Source organism: Dipodomys ordii, unplaced genomic scaffold (assembly GCF_000151885.1).
Source record: "Dipodomys ordii isolate 6190 unplaced genomic scaffold, Dord_2.0 Scaffold98, whole genome shotgun sequence".
Classification (NCBI taxonomy): domain Eukaryota; kingdom Metazoa; phylum Chordata; class Mammalia; order Rodentia; family Heteromyidae; genus Dipodomys; species Dipodomys ordii.
The window spans coordinates 212,569-220,937 of record NW_012267314.1 but is presented as its reverse complement, the minus strand read 5'-3'; positions in this window follow the sequence as shown (position 1 = coordinate 220,937).

Sequence of the window (8,369 nt, the reverse complement as noted above, 5' to 3'; positions counted from 1 at the left end):
CGGGCCGGGGCGGCCGGGGCGGGGCGAGGGACTCACACCTCCTCCCCCACCGTACCGGGTTCCGAGGCTAACCTGATGGCTGCCCGAAGGACACAAACCAGCCCAAGGGAAGGAGGTCCTCGCGCCCTGGTCAGGCCTGGTGCTCACAGGCCCGAGGCCGCTGTGCCGACCCGGACGAGCTCAGTAAATGGCCACGGAGAGGAAAAAAACTAGTGGTTGCTAGAAAACCCTCAGCCTCTCACACAGAGACACGCCAGTCTCTTTAAAGTGAAGCGCCAGTCCGCCTGATTTCATTTTACTGATCTCTAGGGCACGGGTTTCTTGAGGACATGGAGGGGGTCTGTATTCATTTTTACATTCTCAGCCCTCGGTGTCTTACCTGATGATGCCTAACAAATGCATGTGGGATGAATGAGTATGAGTGAGTGAGTGTGTGTGTGTGTGTTGGCCCTGGGGCTTGAACTCAGGGCCTGGGCACTGTCCCTTGGCTTTTTCACTCAGGGCTGGCACTCTGTTACTTGAACTACAGCTCCACTTCTGGCTTTTTGCTGGTTAATTGTAGATAAGATGGACGTTTCTACCCAGGCTGACTTTGAACTGCAATGCTTAGATCTCAGCGTCTTAAGTAGCTAGGATTACGGGTGTGAGCCATCAGATGCACTAGTTTCTGCATCTAGTAGCTCAAATGTAGATTAAGTCCTAAATTACGTTTCAGCTGTGTGAATGTAGTGTAATGTAGTTTCTTACTACCTCAGTTTACTCATTTGTTAAATACAGAAACAGTACCAACCTCATAGGGTTTCCTGAGAAGTTGGGTTGGGTGTTGTGAATGCTGTAGTTTTGGCGACTGGGGAGACTGAAGTAGGGGGCTCACAAGTTCAAGGTCACTTTAGGCAACCAGAGCAAGATCCCATCTCAGAATTATGGGGTGGGGGTTTAGGATAGTGATGCAGATACTCAAAGTCCTAATTATTGTCAATTTTTATTCCAGTGGCTGTTTTGCAGCATTCCCTGTGGTGATGTCCAGCATCAGTAACTGGAGATTATTTCTGGAGGACTGGGGAAGGGCAGAGTTTAAAAGCTCCATGAGGATTCTGATGGTCAGCCAGAATTAAGAACTATAGCTTTGTTTCTGTACAGATGAGATCACACAGAATATATTTGACCTTCAAATCTGTTGAAAGCAAAATGTCAGGGTCTGAAAGGGCCCTTTAACAGCTGGTAAATGCTGTGCTAACTTGTTGAAAACCTTACAGGCATACACTTTCTTACCTCTTACATAATAGTGCCCCATAGTTGCTGAGTGTGTTCTTATGTCCTTACTATACTGTTGATGCTGACTGTCTCTCAAAGGCCCATGTGTTAAAGGCTTGGTCCCCAGAGGATATTACTGGGAAGTGTTCAAACCTTGGAGGGGTGGAGCCTACTGGGAAATTCTTAGGTCATTGGGGGTGTATCCTCAAAAGGACACTTCTGTTTCTCTCTTTTCTCCCTTGATGTAAGTAGTTTTTCTCTCCACCTGCCTCACTGTGATATAGGTAAGACTGCCTGTAGTTGAGCCGTTTGTTCACTTGCATAGGTCAAGGGGACAGGTGAAGCCAGAATCCCCCTCTGCTCAGGCCTAAAACCAGTGGTGCCAACCAACCATGGACTGAAACCGCCAAACTTGTGAGTCATCATAGAGCTTTTTCCTTTTTAAGTTAATGATTAGCATTTTGTTGTTGTGATAGGAAGCCAACAAGGTCTAGCATTGCAATAAGTGCTTCAAATGCATTATTTCATTTAATCTTAATAATTAATAAATATTTACTCTTCATGGTCTTTATAAGTTTAATGTGTTCAAGCTCACACAGCTGCTGAGGGGCATGCCCAAGATTCCAGGCAGGCCCTTCCTTATCTGCTGTACTAAAGGTCTTCAAACTTGAGCTTGATCCTTGGAACCACCGGGAGGGGTTGTTGAGCCCAGATTGTGAGGCTCCTATCCAAGGGATTTTATTCAGCAGAGCCTGAGAACTTGCCTGTCTAAAAGGACAGGCCCCTCCACTCTCTCTTTCTTTGCTGTCTTCCCCAGAAAGCAGGGAAATGGTTTTAAGGATTATATCACTATTTACTATAAGGAACAGAAGGGAGATAATCTTTAAATCTAAGGAAGTTGCAGAATCTAAAAGCCAAGCAAGTCAGTGGTTACACTTTTGTCTTAAGAAAGTAGTTTGCATTTTGAGGATCCTTGTTTGATACACTCCACAGAGAGGGCACTGAGAACTCCTCAGAGAAACGGGAACGAATGGCAGCCTTGTCCCTTGGCTCTGCCTGTGCCAGGTCTCCAGAGCATCAAACGCCTGTGAGACACAAGGACAGAAGTTCCCAGACCTCAGATAAGGACACATTCCGGGCATCCCTAGTTAGAACACTGAAAGAAAACAATTTTTTTTAAAAAAAAGACAGCATTGTCCAAGGTATTCCACTTCCACAGTGCACACAGTTCAATCTGATTCATTAATTTCAAGATCTCACGTGGACTTGTTTCTGTGGGAAAGCAGGCTTCGAGCTCCCAACAGGTGAGTTGTAAGTGTTGGGAGCACAGTCTCTTTGTACACCAGGGGCTTTCATTTTACAACAGCGAGAATGGAAACCAGAGCTGAGAAAATGGCAGCGTCTCTGAGAGCTTTGTTCAAGGCAGGCAGGAGACAGAACGGCATGGCCGGCTGCGGAGAGAAGACTGCTGGGAGGGAAGGTTTATCTGAGGCAGACTCTGTGCTATTTTGGTGTTTGTTTGAGTCAGCTGAAAATCCATTCCAGAGATGCAGCAGACTACATTCTTACTTGAAACTTTCTGGCCCCTGTAGATTTCAGTGTCACAAGTTGACAGCTAGAAATCCATCAGCATTGCTGTTCCAAGAATTTTCGTAGCTCTACCCTTCGCTGGTTTTAAATACTGATGGTGTTTGTCCTCCCCTTCACTTGGGAAACATTTCTTTGGAACTTCAGCGACCCCATGTTTAAAGTATGAGGCTGAATTTATTTTTTCTGGGACTGAGGCTTGAACTCAGGGTCTGGGTGCTGTCCCTAAGATTTTGTGCTCAAGTCTAGTGGTCTCCCGCTCAAGCCCAGCTTCTGGCTTTTTCTTTTTTTTGGGGGGGGGTACTGAATTGGACATAAGACTTTCATGGACTTTCCTGGCCAGGCTGGCTTTGAGCTGGGATCCTCCAATCTCAGCCTCCTGATTAGATAGAATTACAGGCATGATCAACTGGTGCCCAGCAAGGCTGAATTATTTTTAAAATCTGCTTAGGATCATGTATTGAACAAATAATTCTTACTGTGGCTTGATATAAAACAGCTGTCAAAATTGCAATGCATCCAGGAGCCAGTGGCTCATGCCTATAATCTTAGCTACTCAGGAGGCTGAAATCTGAGGATCACAGTCCAAAGTAAGTTTAGGCTGGAAAGTCCATGAGATTCTTATTTACAATTAAACACCAAAAGGGCCAAAGTAGAGCTGTGGTTTAGCTTTGAGCTAAAAATGTAAGGGGCAGCACTCAGGCTCTGAGTTCAAGCCCTAATATTGGTGCATGTGTGCATGCACGAGTGCGTGCACACACACACACACACACACACACACACACAAGAACTGTAGTGCAGAGGTCTTTAAAAGTTATTGCCTCTGGGCACTGGCGGCTCACGCCGGTCATCCTAGCTACTCAGGAAGCTGAGATATGAGGATCACAGCTCAAAACCAGCCTGGGCAGGAAAGTCCTTGAGGCTCATCTCCAATTAACCCTGAGAAAACAGGAAGTGATGCTGTGGCTCAAGTGGTAGAGCACTTGCCTTGAGCTGAAGAGCTGAGGGACAGCGTCCAGGCCCAGAGTTCAAGCCCCATGACTGACAAAAAAAAAAAGTTATTGCCTAGTTAGAAACATAGGGAAAAAAACCATTTGCTGGGTTTCACTTAAATTGCTAACGCTGGTTACCTTGATGGTAAGGGGAAGGGAACTTCCTATCTGTATTTCTTCTCTTTTTCTCTTTTCTACTACAAAAAGTATAAAATCCTCACCAAAGCAACATTTTCCACATTGCTATAATGGTGGAAAACATTTTAATCAGGGACATAGCTTACTTTTGTGAGAAGGAAAGAGGAAAATGAAAAATGGTAAGATCCTGCAAAAATGTTATCACGTTTCTTAAAAGATGGGCTTTCAGTTTAAATAGGAATATTCTATAGGCTTCCAGGGGAACTCATCAAACTCTGCAGCTGGATACCCAAGGACAGGTTCTTGGAAAATGAGGAGAGCAAGCATCCAGGCTGGCTGGAGCAGAGCAGACACGTGGCACCCACTACCTGCTCAGGATCTCCAGGGTCTGCGCTACTTTGAGGGACACTGCTGTAATCAGCGCAGCACAATAGAAATGCCAAGTATCGCAGTAATTTCTGGGAGTGAGCCGAAGGCAGACTTCATTACTCACTTCCGGTATATCATTACTTACCTTTTAGAGTCCTCTTCTGGAACTGCCCCAGGTTTGAATAATGTGTCTGTCTTTATAACAGTAAATGACAGTTGCTATTACAGATTTTTTTTCCTTTCAGTGTTTCTTTCCTGGAGAGTCCATCTCTCTTAGCTCTTCCTGTGCTTCCAGTTGAATTGCTACTGCCGATGATCAGATGAAAATCTCTTTGACAACTGTTGTATTTCATCAATCAAAAGGCAGTGAGGCACAGAGTTTCCTTTAACTGCACTCTTTTCTCTTGTGAGGATCAAATATGATCGCATTATGTTCAAGCATTCTGTAAGCTGGCAAGCACCCTGGAGATACAAAGTGGTATTATTTATATTTGGACATGCATCCTAGTTAGAGAAAGGCTCCCCAAAGCAAAACATTTCCATTTATATATTAGCATGCACAGGCATATATGCTGCATGGATTAAAACCTAGGATGTCACTGGGTACTGGTGGCTCAAATGGCTAATCCCAACTGTTCAGGAGTCTGAAATAGGAGGAATGTAGTTCAAACCCAGTCCAACAGAATGATCTGTGAGAATCCATTTCCCAAACAACCAGCAAAAAGCTGGGCTAGAAGTATGGCTCAAGTGGAAGAGCACCAGCTGGTGGTGGCTGGGGTCTGCTTGTGATCAAGTTCAGCTCTGCAGTTGTGGAGGGAGGGGGAGGGAATCTACAGGGCTCTTGCCCGAGGTTTTGCTGTTTGCATGATGGTCTCCACCTGAGCCAGCACCAAGGAGGCTTGAAGTCCAGACTGTGTTCTGCTCTCCTAGGCTGGGCTGTGGTTCTGGATTGTTCCTGGTTCCGTATTGACCATATTGGCCTTGGAAAATGATAACTTGTAACTAAATCAACCACAAGCATCCCAGCTTTGGGGGGCATTACTTCATAAAACATCTTTTTATGTGCGTGCTAGTGCTGGGCTTGATCTCAGGGGCTCACACTCCTACTTGTCTTTTTTGCTCCAACCTGGAACTCTACCACTCCAGCTATGCCTCCATTCTGGCTTTTTTCTGGTTAATGGGAGATAAGAATCTCTCTGGTTCATCTGCCCTGGCTAGTTCTGAACCATCATCCTCAGATCTCAGTCTTCTAATTGGCTAGGATTACAGGCATGAGCCACAAGCGCCCAAAACACACCCAGAACATTCCTTATTACCCAGAGCTGAAGTTTCAGCGCTAATTGTACAGTTAAAGGACTACTACTAACATTTGTATGCCTCCAAAGTGCTTATTCAGCAAATAAGTCAGAAAAAGTCACTCTAAAGAGTAACATCTCAGACTTCTTGAATTTAAAGTATTTGCGGGGGAAATGTAGTCTTTGGACACAGATGTATAATTTTGGCTCACCAATGATTTTCCTCTGTCTTACCAAGGAAGTATCATTGGTTAATTCTCACAGAGTAGTGATCTTATTGTTTTAGTAATATTTCACTGAGTTTCAGGTCCTTTGATTTACTCTTGCTTATCACATAATGTGATTATACAGCCTGATAAAATATTTCCCTCTATAGTAAATGACATGCCAACCAGAATATAGTGTTTTACGTAGGTCAGTGGTGCATGGCCCAATGCCCTTTTAAGCCCATTCAAGGCACTTGATGGATTCATGGCTGAGTGCTCTATAAATAAATGCAGCTTCAAGTTCTAGACAGTGCCAGGGGATACATCAGAGCTACTGTCCTAAATGATGACTCTTTCTGGATGATAGAAGAGCTTGGTCTCAGGTCATCTAATCCCAGGCCTGCCAGTACCAGGAGGCAGTTTGTCTGAACGTACATCCTTTGATTTCTTCCTCTGTAAATTTTGGGAAGGACTACAGAGCCGAGCACTCTTTCCAAGTATGTTTTATAGCCTGCCAACCTTAGAGGGTATTAGCAGGGAACACGAACAGATACATGTGTGTCTCAGACACAAACATATATGGACACACACAGATTTTGTCATCATTTAAGTTTGGCAAACAAAGGAACAGGCTTCCTTGGTTCAGGACTTCTCAGGCTTTTTAAGAGGACAAGCAATTCTGTCACGTATTTGCCCATGGGATCCTTTGTTTGGGGCATTTGTCGCCTCGTATACTTTAGCATGCAGCTTGAGAAAACTGAACTACTGAACTAGTTGATCACTAGGGTTCTTCATCATCCTCAAACTCCACGTTTCTATTCAGGTTTGGAGAAAATGACTCTTCCATCGAGAAGACAGAGCACAAGGCCTTGCATTTTTTTTTTTTTTTGGCAGCTCTGATGTTCAGGAAGTCCACACTCCGAAGCTGGTCTGGACCAGAAGCGTGGCCAGGACAGCAAAGAGCAGACTTCATGAAGAGGGGAGGAACTTTCCTTCTATGTAAGCCAAAAATAGTATCTCATTTTCCCATGTCAAGTTTAGAGCTGTGCTTCACTTTTTGTGAGAAGAAATGGCTATTTGGTCAGGAAATTGGAGCAGGTGGGGTTGGCAAAATAGGCATGAGTAATCTACTTCATTCCAATCAATTAGGAGGGGAGAAAAAAGAAAAAAAAAACCCTGAGTCCGTCTCTAAAGCACATTTGAATGGTGGAGTTGAGGCACCAAAATAGATTGGTGTGCAATAGAATTAGATTCACTATTTCAAGCTCTGCCATATATTTCTCCTTATTTGGTTGCCTCTCCCGGAGTTGCATGACTGGAAAGGAGTGACCTTGGATGGCGGCTGATCATCTTGTATCCAGGAAGGATTTCACTGTAGTTCTCTTTATTTCTGATGCAGCCTCAAGCCCTCCGTGACTTCTGCTTCTAGAACATATCATTCCATCCCCTGTGCAGATTCTCCTGAGGTGACCCCATGGTGACAGGAGCACTGTGTCTGGAGGAACCTGTGTGCTTTGTGCCAATCACATCCTCAGCCTCTGAGAACCACACCACAGGTAGCTCCATGTGCAGAATTTCTGTGTCTCCTGCCCTGTGATCCACTTACCCGAATTAATTCAACCTCTCCACTCAGTGCGGGCCTCATTTTTTTTTTTTTTTGCCTATTCTACCTGGTGATGTCTCAACTACTCCTCTGCTGCAGCTGTGTTTCTGCTCTTGCTCTTTCCCCATTTCTGTAGCCATCCTGGTAGTTCTCCTGCATAGGGTTGTATTCTCTGGCTGCCAAACCATAGAGGGGTCTTTCATGGAGAGGTCACTGGCTCCCTTGGCATCTTTGCTGGAATTGTGAGAACACTTCTTTTCTCATGTAAATGGCTTTCGGTGAGTAGATCTGTGCACATATACTGGCACCAAGGTGTCAGGCTGCTAATGTATCCCAATATGATCCAGCGTATGTATATAGGCAAGTGGCATCTAGAGTTAGAAAACACAAAGCATGCATTGTCTCTACTTAGTGAATGAGAAGAAAGAGGGAAATGTCTTCAAATTTTCAAGAAGCACGTAAGTTACAGAAACCACAGTACTGGCTACTGCACAAGAACAGAAAACTAGATCCACAGAACCCAACAGTAAGCACCAAAAATAACGGAAGTAGATCTAATGGCTCAGTGAACAAGGAGGACAGTTCAAATCAGGAAGAAAGCTTAACAATGACTTGGGGACAACTGGCCAATTATTGGGCAAAAAGGCTAATTTCTACTTTCTGTTACAATAAAAAATGTGAAATAGAAGAAAATATAGATGGATATCTGGTACAATATATCCTTAATCTGGGGAAGAACTTTCTAAGCATAAAACCAAAGGAACAAAATATAGACCAATATGACTACAGGAAACTTATAGAGTAGGTTTATACATTTAATCCTCTCCTGTCATCTTTGTCTGCCTCCTTCTTACTGTTGAGTGATCATGTGACCAGTTCTGGCCAATAGGACCCAAGCAGAAGCTCAATGTTGTCTCTACTTCCT